Below are 25,103 nucleotides of genomic sequence, written 5' to 3' on the forward strand. Positions count from 1 at the left end.
GGAAGTTTTTTTTATTTTTTTTATTTTTTGCATTTTATTATTTTTTTATGTTTTATGTATTTATTTATGTAGTTATTTATTTATTTTTTTTTTTTTTTTTTTTTTTTTTTTTGTGGTGGTATATCTCAGGATCACTACCTCTCAACCTCGTCTTCACTTAGCATTGGCATGAATGTTTCCGTGTCGTTCTGTATTCGTCGATGTTTCAGTTTCCTGAAGGCTTCATTCAAAGTTGTCATCTCTTAGCGTTGAGAGTATGTTCGCCGAGATTGCCGCCGTGCTGTTTTCTTGCAGTTATTCAGTAAAGTAACTGGGTACTATGGCGTGTTCCTTGAGTTGGTGGAGACAAAAACAACAAGATCATAGATTGCTCCTTCAGCATCGTATATAATTAATAGAGATATGGTTCCTTATAGAGGAAAGATGGGTATCTAGAAAGAAAATACTGCCTCGTCTGTTTTAAACTTCGTCAAATGAAACTATACTTGTCTGCTGGGTAACGTAAGAAAAACAGAAATAAATACTGGTGCCACAAGGTTTGCATCCTGTTGCATGCTGCTTCTCTGTGACCTTAGGTGCACAGGTGCACACATTGTACCACTTAAGAAACAATTGAGTCCTGAGAACCGACAAACAGATACCCTGATAATAGAAGAAAGAATAAAAGCAATAATCGTACCCATTGGTTCGCACACTTAAAGCTTCCCATCATTCAAAGCAACGGTGAGAAAATTCTGAAATTTTTCTTTATACTTTCGTAATCGTTTGATCGCGTAATATTCGGCAATAAGATACATATGAAAATCAGAAAGTGTAGGCGTTTTAGTCGTCAGTATATAAAATAGGTACTGTCCAATTAACCAGGTATAGCTATTATTTTTAGATTTCGGAAATAATTGCCAGTCCGGGTGGAATATATCCTGCAGTTGTATTGCGGATGGCGTCGTTCTATTAATAAGAGCCAGTTTCATTCTCGTCCATTTCCAGATTTGCGTCTGATCTCTGCAGTATAATATGTGGTGCAATGTTTCCACATGCCCACATGTGTCGCAAGTCGGTGTAGGCCGTAAGTGGATCTTACACAATTTCTCCCCCGTGGGCATCACCTCGTTCACAACATCATACCACACGGAACGAACTTGGGAACGAAGAAGAGGAGTGCTGATATTCATCCAAATTTGTCGCCAGTTCTTGCCAGGATACTTCATTTCTATAGAGTTATTCTGTTGCCGATTCGTAAATACACTGTAGACAGCCGACCATCTGAGCTACGCCCCCTGATGACAAATAGTGCTACATACAACCATATCAATATCACAGACCCCTTGCACTCCCATTATTCCGCAGACAAACACTATTCTCAATGTGTCCGTGAGGGTGTCTTTCAGGTTTCCTGCATTCTGTATCGAATCGTAGTTGGCCAAAATTAAAGTGGCGCGCACAACGTCGAAAATAGCGTTCGGCCACCGCTCTGAGTAAGACGAACGTGTTGTCCACTCTCTAGACTTCTTTGAGGTTAGGCCGTTATACCTAAGACAGATTTGCACTCGATGACACCTCGACAACAGCCGGTCCTCACATTTACGTCTTGCTCTCCTTACGTCAGTATACATCACATGAGCTGTGACGCTGGCTTTGCAACATCTTGCGTGTCTTTAGGCTCGCCGCGACCAACACTTACCATGCACTGTCCACAAAACATGGAGGCGCCGGGGCTTGAACCCGGGACCTTTCACATGCAAAGCGAACGCTCTACCAACTGAGCTACGCCCCCAAGGGCAACAAAGCTGCGCTGTTTTCCATTCTTTGCTACTCTGATGTGCACGGACCTGATGGTTGGTTGGTTTGTAGGGGTGAAGGGACCAGTGTACAAAGGCGCGGTCAAGTTCATATACACAAGAGTTCCAAGTAGTTTCGATGCTCTGGTATTACGACTACAAATTACGTCTGTATTTAACGTCTTAAATTGAAAGGACAGTCGACTGATGACCACAGCAGTTGAGTCCCATAGTGCTCAGAGCCATTTTTTGAAAGGACAGTCACAAACCTTGTCGACAATCACACCGCGCCTGAGGTAACAAGCACATCTGAAGCCCAATTGTGCACTCGACTGTTCATGCCAACTCACTGCCTCGCACTTTACTACTGTGTACCACTCTTGTCGTCCAACTGCAAAACACTGGGCCACAACACGTTTCCGCGTCTCCATTGCACTGCGCAAACTACGAAACGCTCCCCAAACATGGCACTCACCCATGCAGACGACTTTTCCGACCTTCCACGACGCTCACGCAACGCTCACGCTAGTGAAAGCCTTATTTAGAGCTTGACGTCGCGCCCAAGCGAGTGAGCACATTTCGCCTACGGCTTAGGCCGCCCACCTAGTGTGGCTGCTCGGTGTCTGCAGGCAGCGAGGGGCTGCAAGCTTCCCGTGTTCGCGCCTGTGTCACCTCTGCTTGCTTGTCAGAGACAGAGTATCGCAAAACATACAACTCACTCCATGAATTGATTGCTACGGCATCTGTCATCAGCAGTCACAACTAGCAACACCAGTAGCAGCCGACTGCACGTAAAGAATGGGAATGTGCAGTGGGATTTTTGTGAACTCGGCGCAAGGCAGATCTTTCCGACATAGGTTTGAGAATCTTAAGGGCAGACTTGTACTGTTTCTAAATTCAGTGTAGCGGTGGGAGGAGGGTGCTTCCTGCGCGTAACATCACGCTTGCCAGTTGTGGCTGCTAATCGTTCGCTCGTATCTGCCTTGACACATTCGCTGGCTGTGAATTATCCCACTTGCGTGGCAGTGTGCGCATGTAGGTGTGTTAAAAATTCTGGAGGCGCTGGGTATCGATCCCAGTACCTCTCGCATGCTAAGCGAGCGCTCTACCATTTTTTTTTTTTTTTTTTTTTTTTTTTTTTTTTTTTTTTTTTTTTTGGACCCGTACCCTTCTCGTGTGGCGTTAGGGCCTCCCTTCTCCCCACACAGCCCATCCATTCGCTCACCTTTTTGTGCCTTCTTCGGCTAGCTTCTGCGCTTTATTAGTGGAAGTTTTTTTTATTTTTTTTATTTTTTGCATTTTATTATTTTTTTATGTTTTATGTATTTATTTATGTAGTTATTTATTTTTTTTTTTTTTTTTTTTTTTTTTTTTTGTGGTGGTATATCTCAGGATCACTACCTCTCAACCTCGTCTTCACTTAGTATTGGCATGAATGTTTCCGTGTCGTTCTGTATTCGTCGATGTTTCAGTTTCCTGAAGGCTTCATTCAAAGTTGTCATCTCTTAGCGTTGAGAGTATGTTCGCCGAGATTGCCGCCGTGCTGTTTTCTTGCAGTTATTCAGTAAAGTAACTGGGTACTATGGCGTGTTCCTTGAGTTGGTGGAGACAAAAACAACAAGATCATAGATTGCTCCTTCAGCATCGTATATAATTAATAGAGATATGGTTCCTTATAGAGGAAAGATGGGTATCTAGAAAGAAAATACTGCCTCGTCTGTTTTAAACTTCGTCAAATGAAACTATACTTGTCTGCTGGGTAACGTAAGAAAAACAGAAATAAATACTGGTGCCACAAGGTTTGCATCCTGTTGCATGCTGCTTCTCTGTGACCTTAGGTGCACAGGTGCACACATTGTACCACTTAAGAAACAATTGAGTCCTGAGAACCGACAAACAGATACCCTGATAATAGAAGAAAGAATAAAAGCAATAATCGTACCCATTGGTTCGCACACTTAAAGCTTCCCATCATTCAAAGCAACGGTGAGAAAATTCTGAAATTTTTCTTTATACTTTCGTAATCGTTTGATCGCGTAATATTCGGCAATAAGATACATATGAAAATCAGAAAGTGTAGGCGTTTTAGTCGTCAGTATATAAAATAGGTACTGTCCAATTAACCAGGTATAGCTATTATTTTTAGATTTCGGAAATAATTGCCAGTCCGGGTGGAATATATCCTGCAGTTGTATTGCGGATGGCGTCGTTCTATTAATAAGAGCCAGTTTCATTCTCGTCCATTTCCAGATTTGCGTCTGATCTCTGCAGTATAATATGTGGTGCAATGTTTCCACATGCCCACATGTGTCGCAAGTCGGTGTAGGCCGTAAGTGGATCTTACACAATTTCTCCCCCGTGGGCATCACCTCGTTCACAACATCATACCACACGGAACGAACTTGGGAACGAAGAAGAGGAGTGCTGATATTCATCCAAATTTGTCGCCAGTTCTTGCCAGGATACTTCATTTCTATAGAGTTATTCTGTTGCCGATTCGTAAATACACTGTAGACAGCCGACCATCTGAGCTACGCCCCCTGATGACAAATAGTGCTACATACAACCATATCAATATCACAGACCCCTTGCACTCCCATTATTCCGCAGACAAACACTATTCTCAATGTGTCCGTGAGGGTGTCTTTCAGGTTTCCTGCATTCTGTATCGAATCGTAGTTGGCCAAAATTAAAGTGGCGCGCACAACGTCGAAAATAGCGTTCGGCCACCGCTCTGAGTAAGACGAACGTGTTGTCCACTCTCTAGACTTCTTTGAGGTTAGGCCGTTATACCTAAGACAGATTTGCACTCGATGACACCTCGACAACAGCCGGTCCTCACATTTACGTCTTGCTCTCCTTACGTCAGTATACATCACATGAGCTGTGACGCTGGCTTTGCAACATCTTGCGTGTCTTTAGGCTCGCCGCGACCAACACTTACCATGCACTGTCCACAAAACATGGAGGCGCCGGGGCTTGAACCCGGGACCTTTCACATGCAAAGCGAACGCTCTACCAACTGAGCTACGCCCCCAAGCGCAACAAAGCTGCGCTGTTTTCCATTCTTTGCTACTCTGATGTGCACGGACCTGATGGTTGGTTGGTTTGTAGGGGTGAAGGGACCAGTGTACAAAGGCGCGGTCAAGTTCATATACACAAGAGTTCCAAGTAGTTTCGATGCTCTGGTATTACGACTACAAATTACGTCTGTATTTAACGTCTTAAATTGAAAGGACAGTCGACTGATGACCACAGCAGTTGAGTCCCATAGTGCTCAGAGCCATTTTTTGAAAGGACAGTCACAAACCTTGTCGACAATCACACCGCGCCTGAGGTAACAAGCACATCTGAAGCCCAATTGTGCACTCGACTGTTCATGCCAACTCACTGCCTCGCACTTTACTACTGTGTACCACTCTTGTCGTCCAACTGCAAAACACTGGGCCACAACACGTTTCCGCGTCTCCATTGCACTGCGCAAACTACGAAACGCTCCCCAAACATGGCACTCACCCATGCAGACGACTTTTCCGACCTTCCACGACGCTCACGCAACGCTCACGCTAGTGAAAGCCTTATTTAGAGCTTGACGTCGCGCCCAAGCGAGTGAGCACATTTCGCCTACGGCTTAGGCCGCCCACCTAGTGTGGCTGCTCGGTGTCTGCAGGCAGCGAGGGGCTGCAAGCTTCCCGTGTTCGCGCCTGTGTCACCTCTGCTTGCTTGTCAGAGACAGAGTATCGCAAAACATACAACTCACTCCATGAATTGATTGCTACGGCATCTGTCATCAGCAGTCACAACTAGCAACACCAGTAGCAGCCGACTGCACGTAAAGAATGGGAATGTGCAGTGGGATTTTTGTGAACTCGGCGCAAGGCAGATCTTTCCGACATAGGTTTGAGAATCTTAAGGGCAGACTTGTACTGTTTCTAAATTCAGTGTAGCGGTGGGAGGAGGGTGCTTCCTGCGCGTAACATCACGCTTGCCAGTTGTGGCTGCTAATCGTTCGCTCGTATCTGCCTTGACACATTCGCTGGCTGTGAATTATCCCACTTGCGTGGCAGTGTGCGCATGTAGGTGTGTTAAAAATTCTGGAGGCGCTGGGTATCGATCCCAGTACCTCTCGCATGCTAAGCGAGCGCTCTACCATCTGAGCTACGCCCCCTGATGACAAATAGTGCTACATACAACCATATCAATATCACAGACCCCTTGCACTCCCATTATTCCGCAGACAAACACTATTCTCAATGTGTCCGTGAGGGTGTCTTTCAGGTTTCCTGCATTCTGTATCGAATCGTAGTTGGCCAAAATTAAAGTGGCGCGCACAACGTCGAAAATAGCGTTCGGCCACCGCTCTGAGTAAGACGAACGTGTTGTCCACTCTCTAGACTTCTTTGAGGTTAGGCCGTTATACCTAAGACAGATTTGCACTCGATGACACCTCGACAACAGCCGGTCCTCACATTTACGTCTTGCTCTCCTTACGTCAGTATACATCACATGAGCTGTGACGCTGGCTTTGCAACATCTTGCGTGTCTTTAGGCTCGCCGCGACCAACACTTACCATGCACTGTCCACAAAACATGGAGGCGCCGGGGCTTGAACCCGGGACCTTTCACATGCAAAGCGAACGCTCTACCAACTGAGCTACGCCCCCAAGGGCAACAAAGCTGCGCTGTTTTCCATTCTTTGCTACTCTGATGTGCACGGACCTGATGGTTGGTTGGTTTGTAGGGGTGAAGGGACCAGTGTACAAAGGCGCGGTCAAGTTCATATACACAAGAGTTCCAAGTAGTTTCGATGCTCTGGTATTACGACTACAAATTACGTCTGTATTTAACGTCTTAAATTGAAAGGACAGTCGACTGATGACCACAGCAGTTGAGTCCCATAGTGCTCAGAGTCATTTTTTGAAAGGACAGTCACAAACCTTGTCGACAATCACACCGCGCCTGAGGTAACAAGCACATCTGAAGCCCAATTGTGCACTCGACTGTTCATGCCAACTCACTGCCTCGCACTTTACTACTGTGTACCACTCTTGTCGTCCAACTGCAAAACACTGGGCCACAACACGTTTCCGCGTCTCCATTGCACTACGCAAACTACGAAACGCTCCCCAAACATGGCACTCACCCATGCAGACGACTTTTCCGACTTTCCACGACGCTCACGCAACGCTCACGCTAGTGAAAGCCTTATTTAGAGCTTGACGTCGCGCCCAAGCGAGTGAGCACATTTCGCCTACGGCTTAGGCCGCCCACCTAGTGTGGCTGCTCGGTGTCTGCAGGCAGCGAGGGGCTGCAAGCTTCCCGTGTTCGCGCCTGTGTCACCTCTGCTTGCTTGTCAGAGACAGAGTATCGCAAAACATACAACTCACTCCATGAATTGATTGCTACGGCATCTGTCATCAGCAGTCACAACTAGCAACACCAGTAGCAGCCGACTGCACGTAAAGAATGGGAATGTGCAGTGGGATTTTTGTGAACTCGGCGCAAGGCAGATCTTTCCGACATAGGTTTGAGAATCTTAAGGGCAGACTTGTACTGTTTCTAAATTCAGTGTAGCGGTGGGAGGAGGGTGCTTCCTGCGCGTAACATCACGCTTGCCAGTTGTGGCTGCTAATCGTTCGCTCGTATCTGCCTTGACACATTCGCTGGCTGTGAATTATCCCACTTGCGTGGCAGTGTGCGCATGTAGGTGTGTTAAAAATTCTGGAGGCGCTGGGTATCGATCCCAGTACCTCTCGCATGCTAAGCGAGCGCTCTACCATCTGAGCTACGCCCCCTGATGACAAATAGTGCTACATACAACCATATCAATATCACAGACCCCTTGCACTCCCATTATTCCGCAGACAAACACTATTCTCAATGTGTCCGTGAGGGTGTCTTTCAGGTTTCCTGCATTCTGTATCGAATCGTAGTTGGCCAAAATTAAAGTGGCGCGCACAACGTCGAAAATAGCGTTCGGCCACCGCTCTGAGTAAGACGAACGTGTTGTCCACTCTCTAGACTTCTTTGAGGTTAGGCCGTTATACCTAAGACAGATTTGCACTCGATGACACCTCGACAACAGCCGGTCCTCACATTTACGTCTTGCTCTCCTTACGTCAGTATACATCACATGAGCTGTGACGCTGGCTTTGCAACATCTTGCGTGTCTTTAGGCTCGCCGCGACCAACACTTACCATGCACTGTCCACAAAACATGGAGGCGCCGGGGCTTGAACCCGGGACCTTTCACATGCAAAGCGAACGCTCTACCAACTGAGCTACGCCCCCAAGGGCAACAAAGCTGCGCTGTTTTCCATTCTTTGCTACTCTGATGTGCACGGACCTGATGGTTGGTTGGTTTGTAGGGGTGAAGGGACCAGTGTACAAAGGCGCGGTCAAGTTCATATACACAAGAGTTCCAAGTAGTTTCGATGCTCTGGTATTACGACTACAAATTACGTCTGTATTTAACGTCTTAAATTGAAAGGACAGTCGACTGATGACCACAGCAGTTGAGTCCCATAGTGCTCAGAGCCATTTTTTGAAAGGACAGTCACAAACCTTGTCGACAATCACACCGCGCCTGAGGTAACAAGCACATCTGAAGCCCAATTGTGCACTCGACTGTTCATGCCAACTCACTGCCTCGCACTTTACTACTGTGTACCACTCTTGTCGTCCAACTGCAAAACACTGGGCCACAACACGTTTCCGCGTCTCCATTGCACTGCGCAAACTACGAAACGCTCCCCAAACATGGCACTCACCCATGCAGACGACTTTTCCGACCTTCCACGACGCTCACGCAACGCTCACGCTAGTGAAAGCCTTATTTAGAGCTTGACGTCGCGCCCAAGCGAGTGAGCACATTTCGCCTACGGCTTAGGCCGCCCACCTAGTGTGGCTGCTCGGTGTCTGCAGGCAGCGAGGGGCTGCAAGCTTCCCGTGTTCGCGCCTGTGTCACCTCTGCTTGCTTGTCAGAGACAGAGTATCGCAAAACATACAACTCACTCCATGAATTGATTGCTACGGCATCTGTCATCAGCAGTCACAACTAGCAACACCAGTAGCAGCCGACTGCACGTAAAGAATGGGAATGTGCAGTGGGATTTTTGTGAACTCGGCGCAAGGCAGATCTTTCCGACATAGGTTTGAGAATCTTAAGGGCAGACTTGTACTGTTTCTAAATTCAGTGTAGCGGTGGGAGGAGGGTGCTTCCTGCGCGTAACATCACGCTTGCCAGTTGTGGCTGCTAATCGTTCGCTCGTATCTGCCTTGACACATTCGCTGGCTGTGAATTATCCCACTTGCGTGGCAGTGTGCGCATGTAGGTGTGTTAAAAATTCTGGAGGCGCTGGGTATCGATCCCAGTACCTCTCGCATGCTAAGCGAGCGCTCTACCATCTGAGCTACGCCTCCTGATGACAAATAGTGCTACATACAACCATATCAATATCACAGACCCCTTGCACTCCCATTATTCCGCAGACAAACACTATTCTCAATGTGTCCGTGAGGGTGTCTTTCAGGTTTCCTGCATTCTGTATCGAATCGTAGTTGGCCAAAATTAAAGTGGCGCGCACAACGTCGAAAATAGCGTTCGGCCACCGCTCTGAGTAAGACGAACGTGTTGTCCACTCTCTAGACTTCTTTGAGGTTAGGCCGTTATACCTAAGACAGATTTGCACTCGATGACACCTCGACAACAGCCGGTCCTCACATTTACGTCTTGCTCTCCTTACGTCAGTATACATCACATGAGCTGTGACGCTGGCTTTGCAACATCTTGCGTGTCTTTAGGCTCGCCGCGACCAACACTTACCATGCACTGTCCACAAAACATGGAGGCGCCGGGGCTTGAACCCGGGACCTTTCACATGCAAAGCGAACGCTCTACCAACTGAGCTACGCCCCCAAGGGCAACAAAGCTGCGCTGTTTTCCATTCTTTGCTACTCTGATGTGCACGGACCTGTTGGTTGGTTGGTTTGTAGGGGTGAAGGGACCAGTGTACAAAGGCGCGGTCAAGTTCATATACACAAGAGTTCCAAGTAGTTTCGATGCTCTGGTATTACGACTACAAATTACGTCTGTATTTAACGTCTTAAATTGAAAGGACAGTCGACTGATGACCACAGCAGTTGAGTCCCATAGTGCTCAGAGCCATTTTTTGAAAGGACAGTCACAAACCTTGTCGACAATCACACCGCGCCTGAGGTAACAAGCACATCTGAAGCCCAATTGTGCACTCGACTGTTCATGCCAACTCACTGCCTCGCACTTTACTACTGTGTACCACTCTTGTCGTCCAACTGCAAAACACTGGGCCACAACACGTTTCCGCGTCTCCATTGCACTGCGCAAACTACGAAACGCTCCCCAAACATGGCACTCACCCATGCAGACGACTTTTCCGACCTTCCACGACGCTCACGCAACGCTCACGCTAGTGAAAGCCTTATTTAGAGCTTGACGTCGCGCCCAAGCGAGTGAGCACATTTCGCCTACGGCTTAGGCCGCCCACCTAGTGTGGCTGCTCGGTGTCTGCAGGCAGCGAGGGGCTGCAAGCTTCCCGTGTTCGCGCCTGTGTCACCTCTGCTTGCTTGTCAGAGACAGAGTATCGCAAAACATACAACTCACTCCATGAATTGATTGCTACGGCATCTGTCATCAGCAGTCACAACTAGCAACACCAGTAGCAGCCGACTGCACGTAAAGAATGGGAATGTGCAGTGGGATTTTTGTGAACTCGGCGCAAGGCAGATCTTTCCGACATAGGTTTGAGAATCTTAAGGGCAGACTTGTACTGTTTCTAAATTCAGTGTAGCGGTGGGAGGAGGGTGCTTCCTGCGCGTAACATCACGCTTGCCAGTTGTGGCTGCTAATCGTTCGCTCGTATCTGCCTTGACACATTCGCTGGCTGTGAATTATCCCACTTGCGTGGCAGTGTGCGCATGTAGGTGTGTTAAAAATTCTGGAGGCGCTGGGTATCGATCCCAGTACCTCTCGCATGCTAAGCGAGCGCTCTACCATCTGAGCTACGCCCCCTGATGACAAATAGTGCTACATACAACCATATCAATATCACAGACCCCTTGCACTCCCATTATTCCGCAGACAAACACTATTCTCAATGTGTCCGTGAGGGTGTCTTTCAGGTTTCCTGCATTCTGTATCGAATCGTAGTTGGCCAAAATTAAAGTGGCGCGCACAACGTCGAAAATAGCGTTCGGCCACCGCTCTGAGTAAGACGAACGTGTTGTCCACTCTCTAGACTTCTTTGAGGTTAGGCCGTTATACCTAAGACAGATTTGCACTCGATGACACCTCGACAACAGCCGGTCCTCACATTTACGTCTTGCTCTCCTTACGTCAGTATACATCACATGAGCTGTGACGCTGGCTTTGCAACATCTTGCGTGTCTTTAGGCTCGCCGCGACCAACACTTACCATGCACTGTCCACAAAACATGGAGGCGCCGGGGCTTGAACCCGGGACCTTTCACATGCAAAGCGAACGCTCTACCAACTGAGCTACGCCCCCAAGGGCAACAAAGCTGCGCTGTTTTCCATTCTTTGCTACTCTGATGTGCACGGACCTGATGGTTGGTTGGTTTGTAGGGGTGAAGGGACCAGTGTACAAAGGCGCGGTCAAGTTCATATACACAAGAGTTCCAAGTAGTTTCGATGCTCTGGTATTACGACTACAAATTACGTCTGTATTTAACGTCTTAAATTGAAAGGACAGTCGACTGATGACCACAGCAGTTGAGTCCCATAGTGCTCAGAGCCATTTTTTGAAAGGACAGTCACAAACCTTGTCGACAATCACACCGCGCCTGAGGTAACAAGCACATCTGAAGCCCAATTGTGCACTCGACTGTTCATGCCAACTCACTGCCTCGCACTTTACTACTGTGTACCACTCTTGTCGTCCAACTGCAAAACACTGGGCCACAACACGTTTCCGCGTCTCCATTGCACTGCGCAAACTACGAAACGCTCCCCAAACATGGCACTCACCCATGCAGACGACTTTTCCGACCTTCCACGACGCTCACGCAACGCTCACGCTAGTGAAAGCCTTATTTAGAGCTTGACGTCGCGCCCAAGCGAGTGAGCACATTTCGCCTACGGCTTAGGCCGCCCACCTAGTGTGGCTGCTCGGTGTCTGCAGGCAGCGAGGGGCTGCAAGCTTCCCGTGTTCGCGCCTGTGTCACCTCTGCTTGCTTGTCAGAGACAGAGTATCGCAAAACATACAACTCACTCCATGAATTGATTGCTACGGCATCTGTCATCAGCAGTCACAACTAGCAACACCAGTAGCAGCCGACTGCACGTAAAGAATGGGAATGTGCAGTGGGATTTTTGTGAACTCGGCGCAAGGCAGATCTTTCCGACATAGGTTTGAGAATCTTAAGGGCAGACTTGTACTGTTTCTAAATTCAGTGTAGCGGTGGGAGGAGGGTGCTTCCTGCGCGTAACATCACGCTTGCCAGTTGTGGCTGCTAATCGTTCGCTCGTATCTGCCTTGACACATTCGCTGGCTGTGAATTATCCCACTTGCGTGGCAGTGTGCGCATGTAGGTGTGTTAAAAATTCTGGAGGCGCTGGGTATCGATCCCAGTACCTCTCGCATGCTAAGCGAGCGCTCTACCATCTGAGCTACGCCCCCTGATGACAAATAGTGCTACATACAACCATATCAATATCACAGACCCCTTGCACTCCCATTATTCCGCAGACAAACACTATTCTCAATGTGTCCGTGAGGGTGTCTTTCAGGTTTCCTGCATTCTGTATCGAATCGTAGTTGGCCAAAATTAAAGTGGCGCGCACAACGTCGAAAATAGCGTTCGGCCACCGCTCTGAGTAAGACGAACGTGTTGTCCACTCTCTAGACTTCTTTGAGGTTAGGCCGTTATACCTAAGACAGATTTGCACTCGATGACACCTCGACAACAGCCGGTCCTCACATTTACGTCTTGCTCTCCTTACGTCAGTATACATCACATGAGCTGTGACGCTGGCTTTGCAACATCTTGCGTGTCTTTAGGCTCGCCGCGACCAACACTTACCATGCACTGTCCACAAAACATGGAGGCGCCGGGGCTTGAACCCGGGACCTTTCACATGCAAAGCGAACGCTCTACCAACTGAGCTACGCCCCCAAGGGCAACAAAGCTGCGCTGTTTTCCATTCTTTGCTACTCTGATGTGCACGGACCTGATGGTTGGTTGGTTTGTAGGGGTGAAGGGACCAGTGTACAAAGGCGCGGTCAAGTTCATATACACAAGAGTTCCAAGTAGTTTCGATGCTCTGGTATTACGACTACAAATTACGTCTGTATTTAACGTCTTAAATTGAAAGGACAGTCGACTGATGACCACAGCAGTTGAGTCCCATAGTGCTCAGAGCCATTTTTTGAAAGGACAGTCACAAACCTTGTCGACAATCACACCGCGCCTGAGGTAACAAGCACATCTGAAGCCCAATTGTGCACTCGACTGTTCATGCCAACTCACTGCCTCGCACTTTACTACTGTGTACCACTCTTGTCGTCCAACTGCAAAACACTGGGCCACAACACGTTTCCGCGTCTCCATTGCACTGCGCAAACTACGAAACGCTCCCCAAACATGGCACTCACCCATGCAGACGACTTTTCCGACCTTCCACGACGCTCACGCAACGCTCACGCTAGTGAAAGCCTTATTTAGAGCTTGACGTCGCGCCCAAGCGAGTGAGCACATTTCGCCTACGGCTTAGGCCGCCCACCGAGTGTGGCTGCTCGGTGTCTGCAGGCAGCGAGGGGCTGCAAGCTTCCCGTGTTCGCGCCTGTGTCACCTCTGCTTGCTTGTCAGAGACAGAGTATCGCAAAACATACAACTCACTCCATGAATTGATTGCTACGGCATCTGTCATCAGCAGTCACAACTAGCAACACCAGTAGCAGCCGACTGCACGTAAAGAATGGGAATGTGCAGTGGGATTTTTGTGAACTCGGCGCAAGGCAGATCTTTCCGACATAGGTTTGAGAATCTTAAGGGCAGACTTGTACTGTTTCTAAATTCAGTGTAGCGGTGGGAGGAGGGTGCTTCCTGCGCGTAACATCACGCTTGCCAGTTGTGGCTGCTAATCGTTCGCTCGTATCTGCCTTGACACATTCGCTGGCTGTGAATTATCCCACTTGCGTGGCAGTGTGCGCATGTAGGTGTGTTAAAAATTCTGGAGGCGCTGGGTATCGATCCCAGTACCTCTCGCATGCTAAGCGAGCGCTCTACCATCTGAGCTACGCCCCCTGATGACAAATAGTGCTACATACAACCATATCAATATCACAGACCCCTTGCACTCCCATTATTCCGCAGACAAACACTATTCTCAATGTGTCCGTGAGGGTGTCTTTCAGGTTTCCTGCATTCTGTATCGAATCGTAGTTGGCCAAAATTAAAGTGGCGCGCACAACGTCGAAAATAGCGTTCGGCCACCGCTCTGAGTAAGACGAACGTGTTGTCCACTCTCTAGACTTCTTTGAGGTTAGGCCGTTATACCTAAGACAGATTTGCACTCGATGACACCTCGACAACAGCCGGTCCTCACATTTACGTCTTGCTCTCCTTACGTCAGTATACATCACATGAGCTGTGACGCTGGCTTTGCAACATCTTGCGTGTCTTTAGGCTCGCCGCGACCAACACTTACCATGCACTGTCCACAAAACATGGAGGCGCCGGGGCTTGAACCCGGGACCTTTCACATGCAAAGCGAACGCTCTACCAACTGAGCTACGCCCCCAAGGGCAACAAAGCTGCGCTGTTTTCCATTCTTTGCTACTCTGATGTGCACGGACCTGTTGGTTGGTTGGTTTGTAGGGGTGAAGGGACCAGTGTACAAAGGCGCGGTCAAGTTCATATACACAAGAGTTCCAAGTAGTTTCGATGCTCTGGTATTACGACTACAAATTACGTCTGTATTTAACGTCTTAAATTGAAAGGACAGTCGACTGATGACCACAGCAGTTGAGTCCCATAGTGCTCAGAGCCATTTTTTGAAAGGACAGTCACAAACCTTGTCGACAATCACACCGCGCCTGAGGTAACAAGCACATCTGAAGCCCAATTGTGCACTCGACTGTTCATGCCAACTCACTGCCTCGCACTTTACTACTGTGTACCACTCTTGTCGTCCAACTGCAAAACACTGGGCCACAACACGTTTCCGCGTCTCCATTGCACTGCGCAAACTACGAAACGCTCCCCAAACATGGCACTCACCCATGCAGACGACTTTTCCGACCTTCCACGACGCTCACGCAACGCTCACGCTAGTGAAAGCCTTATTTAGAGCTTGACGTCGCGCCCAAGCGAGTGAGCACATTTCGCCTACGGCTTAGGCCGCCCACCTAGTGTGGCTGCTCGGTGTCTGCAGGCAGCGAGGGGCTGCAAGCTTCCCGTGTTCGCGCCTGTGTCACCTCTGCTTGCTTGTCAGAGACAGAGTATCGCAAAACATACAACTCACTCCATGAATTGATTGCTACGGCATCTGTCATCAGCAGTCACAACTAGCAACACCAGTAGCAGCCGACTGCACGTAAAGAATGGGAATGTGCAGTGGGATTTTTGTGAACTCGGCGCAAGGCAGATCTTTCCGACATAGGTTTGAGAATCTTAAGGGCAGACTTGTACTGTTTCTAAATTCAGTGTAGCGGTGGGAGGAGGGTGCTTCCTGCGCGTAACATCACGCTTGCCAGTTGTGGCTGCTAATCGTTCGCTCGTATCTGCCTTGACACATTCGCTGGCTGTGAATTATCCCACTTGCGTGGCAGTGTGCGCATGTAGGTGTGTTAAAAATTCTGGAGGCGCTGGGTATCGATCCCAGTACCTCTCGCATGCTAAGCGAGCGCTCTACCATCTGAGCTACGCCCCCTGATGACAAATAGTGCTACATACAACCATATCAATATCACAGACCCCTTGCACTCCCATTATTCCGCAGACAAACACTATTCTCAATGTGTCCGTGAGGGTGTCTTTCAGGTTTCCTGCATTCTGTATCGAATCGTAGTTGGCCAAAATTAAAGTGGCGCGCACAACGTCGAAAATAGCGTTCGGCCACCGCTCTGAGTAAGACGAACGTGTTGTCCACTCTCTAGACTTCTTTGAGGTTAGGCCGTTATACCTAAGACAGATTTGCACTCGATGACACCTCGACAACAGCCGGTCCTCACATTTACGTCTTGCTCTCCTTACGTCAGTATACATCACATGAGCTGTGACGCTGGCTTTGCAACATCTTGCGTGTCTTTAGGCTCGCCGCGACCAACACTTACCATGCACTGTCCACAAAACATGGAGGCGCCGGGGCTTGAACCCGGGACCTTTCACATGCAAAGCGAACGCTCTACCAACTGAGCTACGCCCCCAAGGGCAACAAAGCTGCGCTGTTTTCCATTCTTTGCTACTCTGATGTGCACGGACCTGATGGTTGGTTGGTTTGTAGGGGTGAAGGGACCAGTGTACAAAGGCGCGGTCAAGTTCATATACACAAGAGTTCCAAGTAGTTTCGATGCTCTGGTATTACGACTACAAATTACGTCTGTATTTAACGTCTTAAATTGAAAGGACAGTCGACTGATGACCACAGCAGTTGAGTCCCATAGTGCTCAGAGCCATTTTTTGAAAGGACAGTCACAAACCTTGTCGACAATCACACCGCGCCTGAGGTAACAAGCACATCTGAAGCCCAATTGTGCACTCGACTGTTCATGCCAACTCACTGCCTCGCACTTTACTACTGTGTACCACTCTTGTCGTCCAACTGCAAAACACTGGGCCACAACACGTTTCCGCGTCTCCATTGCACTGCGCAAACTACGAAACGCTCCCCAAACATGGCACTCACCCATGCAGACGACTTTTCCGACCTTCCACGACGCTCACGCAACGCTCACGCTAGTGAAAGCCTTATTTAGAGCTTGACGTCGCGCCCAAGCGAGTGAGCACATTTCGCCTACGGCTTAGGCCGCCCACCTAGTGTGGCTGCTCGGTGTCTGCAGGCAGCGAGGGGCTGCAAGCTTCCCGTGTTCGCGCCTGTGTCACCTCTGCTTGCTTGTCAGAGACAGAGTATCGCAAAACATACAACTCACTCCATGAATTGATTGCTACGGCATCTGTCATCAGCAGTCACAACTAGCAACACCAGTAGCAGCCGACTGCACGTAAAGAATGGGAATGTGCAGTGGGATTTTTGTGAACTCGGCGCAAGGCAGATCTTTCCGACATAGGTTTGAGAATCTTAAGGGCAGACTTGTACTGTTTCTAAATTCAGTGTAGCGGTGGGAGGAGGGTGCTTCCTGCGCGTAACATCACGCTTGCCAGTTGTGGCTGCTAATCGTTCGCTCGTATCTGCCTTGACACATTCGCTGGCTGTGAATTATCCCACTTGCGTGGCAGTGTGCGCATGTAGGTGTGTTAAAAATTCTGGAGGCGCTGGGTATCGATCCCAGTACCTCTCGCATGCTAAGCGAGCGCTCTACCATCTGAGCTACGCCCCCTGATGACAAATAGTGCTACATACAACCATATCAATATCACAGACCCCTTGCACTCCCATTATTCCGCAGACAAACACTATTCTCAATGTGTCCGTGAGGGTGTCTTTCAGGTTTCCTGCATTCTGTATCGAATCGTAGTTGGCCAAAATTAAAGTGGCGCGCACAACGTCGAAAATAGCGTTCGGCCACCGCTCTGAGTAAGACGAACGTGTTGTCCACTCTCTAGACTTCTTTGAGGTTAGGCCGTTATACCTAAGACAGATTTGCACTCGATGACACCTCGACAACAGCCGGTCCTCACATTTACGTCTTGCTCTCCTTACGTCAGTATACATCACATGAGCTGTGACGCTGGCTTTGCAACATCTTGCGTGTCTTTAGGCTCGCCGCGACCAACACTTACCATGCACTGTCCACAAAACATGGAGGCGCCGGGGCTTGAACCCGGGACCTTTCACATGCAAAGCGAACGCTCTACCAACTGAGCTACGCCCCCAAGGGCAACAAAGCTGCGCTGTTTTCCATTCTTTGCTACTCTGATGTGCACGGACCTGATGGTTGGTTGGTTTGTAGGGGTGAAGGGACCAGTGTACAAAGGCGCGGTCAAGTTCATATACACAAGAGTTCCAAGTAGTTTCGATGCTCTGGTATTACGACTACAAATTACGTCTGTATTTAACGTCTTAAATTGAAAGGACAGTCGACTGATGACCACAGCAGTTGAGTCCCATAGTGCTCAGAGCCATTTTTTGAAAGGACAGTCACAAACCTTGTCGACAATCACACCGCGCCTGAGGTAACAAGCACATCTGAAGCCCAATTGTGCACTCGACTGTTCATGCCAACTCACTGCCTCGCACTTTACTACTGTGTACCACTCTTGTCGTCCAACTGCAAAACACTGGGCCACAACACGTTTCCGCGTCTCCATTGCACTGCGCAAACTACGAAACGCTCCCCAAACATGGCACTCACCCATGCAGACGACTTTTCCGACTTTCCACGACGCTCACGCTAGTGAAAGCCTTATTTAGAGCTTGACGTCGCGCCCAAGCGAGTGAGCACATTTCGCCTACGGCTTAGGCCGCCCACCTAGTGTGGCTGCTCGGTGTCTGCAGGCAGCGAGGGGCTGCAAGCTTCCCGTGTTCGCGCCTGTGTCACCTCTGCTTGCTTGTCAGAGACAGAGTATCGCAAAACATACAACTCACTCCATGAATTGATTGCTACGGCATCTGTCATCAGCAGTCACAACTAGCAACACCAGTAGCAGCCGACTGCACGTAAAGAATGGGAATGTGCAGTGGGATTTTTGTGAACTCGGCGCAAGGCAGATCTTTCCGACATAGGTTTGAGAATCTTAAGGGCAGACTTGTACTGTTTCTAAATTCAGTGTAGCGGTGGGAGGAGGGTGCTTCCTGCGCGTAACATCACGCTTGCCAGTTGTGGCTGCTAATCGTTCGCTCGTATCTGCCTTGACACATTCGCTGGCTGTGAATTATCCCACTTGCGTGGCAGTGTGCGCATGTAGGTGTGTTAAAAATTCTGGAGGCGCTGGGTATCGATCCCAGTACCTCTCGCATGCTAAGCGAGCGCTCTACCATCTGAGCTACGCCCCCTGATGACAAATAGTGCTACATACAACCATATCAATATCACAGACCCCTTGCACTCCCATTATTCCGCAGACAAACACTATTCTCAATGTGTCCGTGAGGGTGTCTTTCAGGTTTCCTGCATTCTGTATCGAATCGTAGTTGGCCAAAATTAAAGTGGCGCGCACAACGTCGAAAATAGCGTTCGGCCACCGCTCTGAGTAAGACGAACGTGTTGTCCACTCTCTAGACTTCTTTGAGGTTAGGCCGTTATACCTAAGACAGATTTGCACTCGATGACACCTCGACAACAGCCGGTCCTCACATTTACGTCTTGCTCTCCTTACGTCAGTATACATCACATGAGCTGTGACGCTGGCTTTGCAACATCTTGCGTGTCTTTAGGCTCGCCGCGACCAACACTTACCATGCACTGTCCACAAAACATGGAGGCGCCGGGGCTTGAACCCGGGACCTTTCACATGCAAAGCGAACGCTCTACCAACTGAGCTACGCCCCCAAGGGCAACAAAGCTGCGCTGTTTTCCATTCTTTGCTACTCTGATGTGCACGGACCTGATGGTTGGTTGGTTTGTAGGGGTGAAGGGACCAGTGTACAAAGGCGCGGTCAAGTTCATATACACAAGAGTTCCAAGTAGTTTCGATGCTCTGGTATTACGACTACAAATTACGTCTGTATTTAACGTCTTAAATTGAAAGGACAGTCGACTGATGACCACAGCAGTTGAGTCCCATAGTGCTCAGAGCCATTTTTTGAAAGGACAGTCACAAACCTTGTCGACAATCACACCGCGCCTGAGGTAACAAGCACATCTGAAGCCCAATTGTGCACTCGACTGTTCATGCCAACTCACTGCCTCGCACTTTACTACTGTGTACCACTCTTGTCGTCCAACTGCAAAACACTGGGCCACAACACGTTTCCGCGTCTCCATTGCACTGCGCAAACTACGAAACGCTCCCCAAACATGGCACTCACCCATGCAGACGACTTTTCCGACCTTCCACGACGCTCACGCAACGCTCACGCTAGTGAAAGCCTTATTTAGAGCTTGACGTCGCGCCCAAGCGAGTGAGCACATTTCGCCTACGGCTTAGGCCGCCCACCTAGTGTGGCTGCTCGGTGTCTGCAGGCAGCGAGGGGCTGCAAGCTTCCCGTGTTCGCGCCTGTGTCACCTCTGCTTGCTTGTCAGAGACAGAGTATCGCAAAACATACAACTCACTCCATGAATTGATTGCTACGGCATCTGTCATCAGCAGTCACAACTAGCAACACCAGTAGCAGCCGACTGCACGTAAAGAATGGGAATGTGCAGTGGGATTTTTGTGAACTCGGCGCAAGGCAGATCTTTCCGACATAGGTTTGAGAATCTTAAGGGCAGACTTGTACTGTTTCTAAATTCAGTGTAGCGGTGGGAGGAGGGTGCTTCCTGCGCGTAACATCACGCTTGCCAGTTGTGGCTGCTAATCGTTCGCTCGTATCTGCCTTGACACATTCGCTGGCTGTGAATTATCCCACTTGCGTGGCAGTGTGCGCATGTAGGTGTGTTAAAAATTCTGGAGGCGCTGGGTATCGATCCCAGTACCTCTCGCATGCTAAGCGAGCGCTCTACCATCTGAGCTACGCCCCCTGATGACAAATAGTGCTACATACAACCATATCAATATCACAGACCCCTTGCACTCCCATTATTCCGCAGACAAACACTATTCTCAATGTGTCCGTGAGGGTGTCTTTCAGGTTTCCTGCATTCTGTATCGAATCGTAGTTGGCCAAAATTAAAGTGGCGCGCACAACGTCGAAAATAGCGTTCGGCCACCGCTCTGAGTAAGACGAACGTGTTGTCCACTCTCTAGACTTCTTTGAGGTTAGGCCGTTATACCTAAGACAGATTTGCACTCGATGACACCTCGACAACAGCCGGTCCTCACATTTACGTCTTGCTCTCCTTACGTCAGTATACATCACATGAGCTGTGACGCTGGCTTTGCAACATCTTGCGTGTCTTTAGGCTCGCCGCGACCAACACTTACCATGCACTGTCCACAAAACATGGAGGCGCCGGGGCTTGAACCCGGGACCTTTCACATGCAAAGCGAACGCTCTACCAACTGAGCTACGCCCCCAAGGGCAACAAAGCTGCGCTGTTTTCCATTCTTTGCTACTCTGATGTGCACGGACCTGATGGTTGGTTGGTTTGTAGGGGTGAAGGGACCAGTGTACAAAGGCGCGGTCAAGTTCATATACACAAGAGTTCCAAGTAGTTTCGATGCTCTGGTATTACGACTACAAATTACGTCTGTATTTAACGTCTTAAATTGAAAGGACAGTCGACTGATGACCACAGCAGTTGAGTCCCATAGTGCTCAGAGCCATTTTTTGAAAGGACAGTCACAAACCTTGTCGACAATCACACCGCGCCTGAGGTAACAAGCACATCTGAAGCCCAATTGTGCACTCGACTGTTCATGCCAACTCACTGCCTCGCACTTTACTACTGTGTACCACTCTTGTCGTCCAACTGCAAAACACTGGGCCACAACACGTTTCCGCGTCTCCATTGCACTGCGCAAACTACGAAACGCTCCCCAAACATGGCACTCACCCATGCAGACGACTTTTCCGACTTTCCACGACGCTCACGCTAGTGAAAGCCTTATTTAGAGCTTGACGTCGCGCCCAAGCGAGTGAGCACATTTCGCCTACGGCTTAGGCCGCCCACCTAGTGTGGCTGCTCGGTGTCTGCAGGCAGCGAGGGGCTGCAAGCTTCCCGTGTTCGCGCCTGTGTCACCTCTGCTTGCTTGTCAGAGACAGAGTATCGCAAAACATACAACTCACTCCATGAATTGATTGCTACGGCATCTGTCATCAGCAGTCACAACTAGCAACACCAGTAGCAGCCGACTGCACGTAAAGAATGGGAATGTGCAGTGGGATTTTTGTGAACTCGGCGCAAGGCAGATCTTTCCGACATAGGTTTGAGAATCTTAAGGGCAGACTTGTACTGTTTCTAAATTCAGTGTAGCGGTGGGAGGAGGGTGCTTCCTGCGCGTAACATCACGCTTGCCAGTTGTGGCTGCTAATCGTTCGCTCGTATCTGCCTTGACACATTCGCTGGCTGTGAATTATCCCACTTGCGTGGCAGTGTGCGCATGTAGGTGTGTTAAAAATTCTGGAGGCGCTGGGTATCGATCCCAGTACCTCTCGCATGCTAAGCGAGCGCTCTACCATCTGAGCTACGCCCCCTGATGACAAATAGTGCTACATACAACCATATCAATATCACAGACCCCTTGCACTCCCATTATTCCGCAGACAAACACTATTCTCAATGTGTCCGTGAGGGTGTCTTTCAGGTTTCCTGCATTCTGTATCGAATCGTAGTTGGCCAAAATTAAAGTGGCGCGCACAACGTCGAAAATAGCGTTCGGCCACCGCTCTGAGTAAGACGAACGTGTTGTCCACTCTCTAGACTTCTTTGAGGTTAGGCCGTTATACCTAAGACAGATTTGCACTCGATGACACCTCGACAACAGCCGGTCCTCACATTTACGTCTTGCTCTCCTTACGTCAGTATACATCACATGAGCTGTGACGCTGGCTTTGCAACATCTTGCGTGTCTTTAGGCTCGCCGCGACCAACACTTACCATGCACTGTCCACAAAACATGGAGGCGCCGGGGCTTGAACCCGGGACCTTTCACATGCAAAGCGAACGCTCTACCAACTGAGCTACGCCCCCAAGGGCAACAAAGCTGCGCTGTTTTCCATTCTTTGCTACTCTGATGTGCACGGACCTGATGGTTGGTTGGTTTGTAGGGGTGAAGGGACCAGTGTACAAAGGCGCGGTCAAGTTCATATACACAAGAGTTCCAAGTAGTTTCGATGCTCTGGTATTACGACTACAAATTACGTCTGTATTTAACGTCTTAAATTGAAAGGACAGTCGACTGATGACCACAGCAGTTGAGTCCCATAGTGCTCAGAGCCATTTTTTGAAAGGACAGTCACAAACCTTGTCGACAATCACACCGCGCCTGAGGTAACAAGCACATCTGAAGCCCAATTGTGCACTCGACTGTTCATGCCAACTCACTGCCTCGCACTTTACTACTGTGTACCACTCTTGTCGTCCAACTGCAAAACACTGGGCCACAACACGTTTCCGCGTCTCCATTGCACTGCGCAAACTACGAAACGCTCCCCAAACATGGCACTCACCCATGCAGACGACTTTTCCGACTTTCCACGACGCTCACGCTAGTGAAAGCCTTATTTAGAGCTTGACGTCGCGCCCAAGCGAGTGAGCACATTTCGCCTACGGCTTAGGCCGCCCACCTAGTGTGGCTGCTCGGTGTCTGCAGGCAGCGAGGGGCTGCAAGCTTCCCGTGTTCGCGCCTGTGTCACCTCTGCTTGCTTGTCAGAGACAGAGTATCGCAAAACATACAACTCACTCCATGAATTGATTGCTACGGCATCTGTCATCAGCAGTCACAACTAGCAACACCAGTAGCAGCCGACTGCACGTAAAGAATGGGAATGTGCAGTGGGATTTTTGTGAACTCGGCGCAAGGCAGATCTTTCCGACATAGGTTTGAGAATCTTAAGGGCAGACTTGTACTGTTTCTAAATTCAGTGTAGCGGTGGGAGGAGGGTGCTTCCTGCGCGTAACATCACGCTTGCCAGTTGTGGCTGCTAATCGTTCGCTCGTATCTGCCTTGACACATTCGCTGGCTGTGAATTATCCCACTTGCGTGGCAGTGTGCGCATGTAGGTGTGTTAAAAATTCTGGAGGCGCTGGGTATCGATCCCAGTACCTCTCGCATGCTAAGCGAGCGCTCTACCATCTGAGCTACGCCCCCTGATGACAAATAGTGCTACATACAACCATATCAATATCACAGACCCCTTGCACTCCCATTATTCCGCAGACAAACACTATTCTCAATGTGTCCGTGAGGGTGTCTTTCAGGTTTCCTGCATTCTGTATCGAATCGTAGTTGGCCAAAATTAAAGTGGCGCGCACAACGTCGAAAATAGCGTTCGGCCACCGCTCTGAGTAAGACGAACGTGTTGTCCACTCTCTAGACTTCTTTGAGGTTAGGCCGTTATACCTAAGACAGATTTGCACTCGATGACACCTCGACAACAGCCGGTCCTCACATTTACGTCTTGCTCTCCTTACGTCAGTATACATCACATGAGCTGTGACGCTGGCTTTGCAACATCTTGCGTGTCTTTAGGCTCGCCGCGACCAACACTTACCATGCACTGTCCACAAAACATGGAGGCGCCGGGGCTTGAACCCGGGACCTTTCACATGCAAAGCGAACGCTCTACCAACTGAGCTACGCCCCCAAGGGCAACAAAGCTGCGCTGTTTTCCATTCTTTGCTACTCTGATGTGCACGGACCTGATGGTTGGTTGGTTTGTAGGGGTGAAGGGACCAGTGTACAAAGGCGCGGTCAAGTTCATATACACAAGAGTTCCAAGTAGTTTCGATGCTCTGGTATTACGACTACAAATTACGTCTGTATTTAACGTCTTAAATTGAAAGGACAGTCGACTGATGACCACAGCAGTTGAGTCCCATAGTGCTCAGAGCCATTTTTTGAAAGGACAGTCACAAACCTTGTCGACAATCACACCGCGCCTGAGGTAACAAGCACATCTGAAGCCCAATTGTGCACTCGACTGTTCATGCCAACTCACTGCCTCGCACTTTACTACTGTGTACCACTCTTGTCGTCCAACTGCAAAACACTGGGCCACAACACGTTTCCGCGTCTCCATTGCACTGCGCAAACTACGAAACGCTCCCCAAACATGGCACTCACCCATGCAGACGACTTTTCCGACTTTCCACGACGCTCACGCTAGTGAAAGCCTTATTTAGAGCTTGACGTCGCGCCCAAGCGAGTGAGCACATTTCGCCTACGGCTTAGGCCGCCCACCTAGTGTGGCTGCTCGGTGTCTGCAGGCAGCGAGGGGCTGCAAGCTTCCCGTGTTCGCGCCTGTGTCACCTCTGCTTGCTTGTCAGAGACAGAGTATCGCAAAACATACAACTCACTCCATGAATTGATTGCTACGGCATCTGTCATCAGCAGTCACAACTAGCAACACCAGTAGCAGCCGACTGCACGTAAAGAATGGGA

At 49.3% G+C, this 25,103-nt stretch overlaps 26 non-coding genes across 26 annotated transcripts; all 26 read right to left on the minus strand.

The window, feature by feature from the left end:
* Positions 1 to 1,701: 1,701 nt before the first annotated feature.
* Trnaa-ugc (transfer RNA alanine (anticodon UGC)) lies at positions 1,702 to 1,774 on the minus strand. The gene has a single exon. It is a non-coding gene; the product is annotated as a tRNA-Ala (tRNA).
* Positions 1,775 to 4,742: 2,968 nt separating this feature from the next.
* Positions 4,743 to 4,815, minus strand: Trnaa-ugc (transfer RNA alanine (anticodon UGC)). The gene has a single exon. It is a non-coding gene; the product is annotated as a tRNA-Ala (tRNA).
* Positions 4,816 to 5,873: 1,058 nt separating this feature from the next.
* Trnaa-agc (transfer RNA alanine (anticodon AGC)) lies at positions 5,874 to 5,946 on the minus strand. The gene has a single exon. It is a non-coding gene; the product is annotated as a tRNA-Ala (tRNA).
* A 423-nt stretch (positions 5,947 to 6,369) lies between these two features.
* On the minus strand, positions 6,370 to 6,442 carry Trnaa-ugc (transfer RNA alanine (anticodon UGC)). Its single transcript has one exon. It is a non-coding gene; the product is annotated as a tRNA-Ala (tRNA).
* A 1,058-nt stretch (positions 6,443 to 7,500) lies between these two features.
* Positions 7,501 to 7,573, minus strand: Trnaa-agc (transfer RNA alanine (anticodon AGC)). The gene has a single exon. It is a non-coding gene; the product is annotated as a tRNA-Ala (tRNA).
* Positions 7,574 to 7,996: 423 nt separating this feature from the next.
* Positions 7,997 to 8,069, minus strand: Trnaa-ugc (transfer RNA alanine (anticodon UGC)). The gene has a single exon. It is a non-coding gene; the product is annotated as a tRNA-Ala (tRNA).
* Positions 8,070 to 9,127: 1,058 nt separating this feature from the next.
* Positions 9,128 to 9,200, minus strand: Trnaa-agc (transfer RNA alanine (anticodon AGC)). Its single transcript has one exon. It is a non-coding gene; the product is annotated as a tRNA-Ala (tRNA).
* Positions 9,201 to 9,623: 423 nt separating this feature from the next.
* Trnaa-ugc (transfer RNA alanine (anticodon UGC)) lies at positions 9,624 to 9,696 on the minus strand. Its single transcript has one exon. It is a non-coding gene; the product is annotated as a tRNA-Ala (tRNA).
* A 1,058-nt stretch (positions 9,697 to 10,754) lies between these two features.
* On the minus strand, positions 10,755 to 10,827 carry Trnaa-agc (transfer RNA alanine (anticodon AGC)). The gene has a single exon. It is a non-coding gene; the product is annotated as a tRNA-Ala (tRNA).
* Positions 10,828 to 11,250: 423 nt separating this feature from the next.
* Trnaa-ugc (transfer RNA alanine (anticodon UGC)) lies at positions 11,251 to 11,323 on the minus strand. Its single transcript has one exon. It is a non-coding gene; the product is annotated as a tRNA-Ala (tRNA).
* Positions 11,324 to 12,381: 1,058 nt separating this feature from the next.
* On the minus strand, positions 12,382 to 12,454 carry Trnaa-agc (transfer RNA alanine (anticodon AGC)). The gene has a single exon. It is a non-coding gene; the product is annotated as a tRNA-Ala (tRNA).
* Positions 12,455 to 12,877: 423 nt separating this feature from the next.
* Positions 12,878 to 12,950, minus strand: Trnaa-ugc (transfer RNA alanine (anticodon UGC)). The gene has a single exon. It is a non-coding gene; the product is annotated as a tRNA-Ala (tRNA).
* Positions 12,951 to 14,008: 1,058 nt separating this feature from the next.
* On the minus strand, positions 14,009 to 14,081 carry Trnaa-agc (transfer RNA alanine (anticodon AGC)). Its single transcript has one exon. It is a non-coding gene; the product is annotated as a tRNA-Ala (tRNA).
* Positions 14,082 to 14,504: 423 nt separating this feature from the next.
* Trnaa-ugc (transfer RNA alanine (anticodon UGC)) lies at positions 14,505 to 14,577 on the minus strand. The gene has a single exon. It is a non-coding gene; the product is annotated as a tRNA-Ala (tRNA).
* Positions 14,578 to 15,635: 1,058 nt separating this feature from the next.
* On the minus strand, positions 15,636 to 15,708 carry Trnaa-agc (transfer RNA alanine (anticodon AGC)). The gene has a single exon. It is a non-coding gene; the product is annotated as a tRNA-Ala (tRNA).
* A 423-nt stretch (positions 15,709 to 16,131) lies between these two features.
* On the minus strand, positions 16,132 to 16,204 carry Trnaa-ugc (transfer RNA alanine (anticodon UGC)). The gene has a single exon. It is a non-coding gene; the product is annotated as a tRNA-Ala (tRNA).
* A 1,058-nt stretch (positions 16,205 to 17,262) lies between these two features.
* Trnaa-agc (transfer RNA alanine (anticodon AGC)) lies at positions 17,263 to 17,335 on the minus strand. Its single transcript has one exon. It is a non-coding gene; the product is annotated as a tRNA-Ala (tRNA).
* A 423-nt stretch (positions 17,336 to 17,758) lies between these two features.
* On the minus strand, positions 17,759 to 17,831 carry Trnaa-ugc (transfer RNA alanine (anticodon UGC)). The gene has a single exon. It is a non-coding gene; the product is annotated as a tRNA-Ala (tRNA).
* A 1,047-nt stretch (positions 17,832 to 18,878) lies between these two features.
* Trnaa-agc (transfer RNA alanine (anticodon AGC)) lies at positions 18,879 to 18,951 on the minus strand. The gene has a single exon. It is a non-coding gene; the product is annotated as a tRNA-Ala (tRNA).
* A 423-nt stretch (positions 18,952 to 19,374) lies between these two features.
* Trnaa-ugc (transfer RNA alanine (anticodon UGC)) lies at positions 19,375 to 19,447 on the minus strand. The gene has a single exon. It is a non-coding gene; the product is annotated as a tRNA-Ala (tRNA).
* A 1,058-nt stretch (positions 19,448 to 20,505) lies between these two features.
* Trnaa-agc (transfer RNA alanine (anticodon AGC)) lies at positions 20,506 to 20,578 on the minus strand. Its single transcript has one exon. It is a non-coding gene; the product is annotated as a tRNA-Ala (tRNA).
* A 423-nt stretch (positions 20,579 to 21,001) lies between these two features.
* Trnaa-ugc (transfer RNA alanine (anticodon UGC)) lies at positions 21,002 to 21,074 on the minus strand. Its single transcript has one exon. It is a non-coding gene; the product is annotated as a tRNA-Ala (tRNA).
* Positions 21,075 to 22,121: 1,047 nt separating this feature from the next.
* Positions 22,122 to 22,194, minus strand: Trnaa-agc (transfer RNA alanine (anticodon AGC)). The gene has a single exon. It is a non-coding gene; the product is annotated as a tRNA-Ala (tRNA).
* A 423-nt stretch (positions 22,195 to 22,617) lies between these two features.
* On the minus strand, positions 22,618 to 22,690 carry Trnaa-ugc (transfer RNA alanine (anticodon UGC)). The gene has a single exon. It is a non-coding gene; the product is annotated as a tRNA-Ala (tRNA).
* A 1,047-nt stretch (positions 22,691 to 23,737) lies between these two features.
* On the minus strand, positions 23,738 to 23,810 carry Trnaa-agc (transfer RNA alanine (anticodon AGC)). Its single transcript has one exon. It is a non-coding gene; the product is annotated as a tRNA-Ala (tRNA).
* Positions 23,811 to 24,233: 423 nt separating this feature from the next.
* On the minus strand, positions 24,234 to 24,306 carry Trnaa-ugc (transfer RNA alanine (anticodon UGC)). Its single transcript has one exon. It is a non-coding gene; the product is annotated as a tRNA-Ala (tRNA).
* Positions 24,307 to 25,103: the final 797 nt, after the last annotated feature.

Source organism: Schistocerca nitens, chromosome 10, assembly GCF_023898315.1.
Source record: "Schistocerca nitens isolate TAMUIC-IGC-003100 chromosome 10, iqSchNite1.1, whole genome shotgun sequence".
Lineage (NCBI taxonomy): Eukaryota > Metazoa > Arthropoda > Insecta > Orthoptera > Acrididae > Schistocerca > Schistocerca nitens.